Source organism: Etheostoma cragini, chromosome 5 (genome assembly GCF_013103735.1).
Source record: "Etheostoma cragini isolate CJK2018 chromosome 5, CSU_Ecrag_1.0, whole genome shotgun sequence".
Classification (NCBI taxonomy): domain Eukaryota; kingdom Metazoa; phylum Chordata; class Actinopteri; order Perciformes; family Percidae; genus Etheostoma; species Etheostoma cragini.
The window spans coordinates 17016509-17018439 of record NC_048411.1 but is presented as its reverse complement, the minus strand read 5'-3'; the positions used below and the strand labels follow the sequence as shown (position 1 = coordinate 17018439).

Below are 1931 nucleotides of genomic sequence, written 5' to 3'. Positions count from 1 at the left end.
TGGCTCAGGTCAAATTAAAAGGCCACAGTAACAAATATGAGGGCATACATTGTGATCGTCTGTGCAGGTGAACTTTCCTTGGCAGTGGAAATAAAAGTAATTTACTACACTGAGGAAAAACATTAGTCTTTGGGGCATGAAGAAGGACTATCCCTGTGCGAGAGCCATGGTGGATAATTGAATCATCCCTGTGTTGTTCTTTCAGTGTGGACCTCTTGTGTTCATCTGTCAAGGGAAAAGCCCTCACTTTTATTCTCCTCTCGCACCATTATGGATGACTGTTCCATGACTGTTCCATGTTTTAATGTATGGTGTGTTGCATGTTATGCGGTTGTCTACGTTTTAAGGATGTCCTGCCTCTACTGTAAACCTAGTTTACCCACAGGTACCAATAAAGTAACCTGAACCTGATTGTGTTCTTTTCTGCATCAGACCTTTAAAACTAATCATTTCTGACTGCCATTTATTTCCAAGGCATTACAGTACATATGTCACTGTTTCTGGCCCTGTTGTCACAGCGCTCTTTCCAGACATAGTTTTGTAAATATTTTCCATCTTCTGGCTCTCAGCTACATACTGTATGACCACCTGTAACAAAGACTACTGTTAAAACATTAGCAGGCTTTTATAACGTTATTTCAGTTTGGAGCAGCGGCTGCAGGCTAGTCTGATCCATCATGCGATATAGACAAGGCTCTGTGTACCTTGGAAATGAAGTTTTGGCACCTGTGCTGTTTCCATTTTATGATTTTGCTTCCATTCGTGGACTACTTACAGAAACGCTTGATACTTAGCTGGTAAATTTGACATAGAAAAACAACCAAAAACCCTCATGGGTGCATTTAGCAAAATAATTTAAATGTCATCACAGTTCGATCATTCCAGTACTCCCAGTGGACACACACACCCTGCATTAGGGACCGTACTAAAGTTATTTGGGGCTGAACTTTATATCCTCAGGGTTGTTATTATTTAGTTTGGACCCTTCCATCAGATAGGCAAAAAAAAAAGAATTCAACCAGGATAATTTGTACAGAGCTCAAACCACACATCAGGAGTGGAATTGGCATTTGACAAAAATTAGAGAAAAAATAACAAATTCTGCGTTCTGGTTATGGCGGCATAGGGCGAGAGGCTTCAGCACTGTGAAGTTTTTGCTTCACCCAATGGTAGAACAAGTTGACTTATGTTGAAGTTGCATTATACTATAGGATAACAATATATTTGGTTTTACCATAGTTCTGCTGTAATGCTAAATAAAGTGAAAGCAAATGTTGGCTAGTGAAAAAACAAATGCCTTTTAGAGAGATAATGTTCCCTATTCTATCCCTATTGACCATAAACTTCCACATCCACAGTTTCAAAACCGACATATTGGTCCTATTAGCAAATTGAAAATAAAGCCCGGATACAGAGACATGATTGCTGTCTTCTGCATGTGGTAGAACCCATGATTTGCGGTACACCATAAATACTTGTTTGCCATTTAACTACTTTTATGAAACAATTCAATTTTTTACAGTATAACTCACAAGGCAAGGATGAAATGAAACACTACCTAGGACCTGGGGAAAAAAACTTCAATGCCATCCTCCCTTCAGCGAATATACCCCCACCTCCCCTCCTTTCTGACCATTTTCATACAGTCCCTTAGCAGAAGTTCCTACATCCATTTAGTGGTTTAGGTGGTTCAAATCACATGAAGCAACAAGGCTGTTTCTGTCAAGTGAGATTCAAACATGCGGTTGAGTGGTAAAAAAGTAAGTGAGGCATAGTAATTGTGTCTGCTAATCCCCTGCCCGCTGCTATGCCTACAGGATATTTTAGCTCCAAACGATGGCTATGTTGGGGTTAGGTGGGGGTAAGTGCTGCACACCTGCATGGCTGTCATGCACCTTGAGGACTTTTAGGCGTTTCATCTCCATCAGTTA

General features: G+C 40.4%; 1 long non-coding RNA gene across 1 annotated transcript in view; it reads right to left on the bottom strand.

The window, feature by feature from the left end:
• Positions 1–335: 335 nt before the first annotated feature.
• The window catches only part of LOC117944905, a 12915-nt gene continuing 11319 nt past the window's right edge, over positions 336–1931 (bottom strand). Inside the window, exon 3 of the long non-coding RNA XR_004656690.1 lies at positions 336–423. This is a non-coding gene — a long non-coding RNA (uncharacterized LOC117944905). The remainder of the gene's footprint in view (positions 424–1931) is intronic.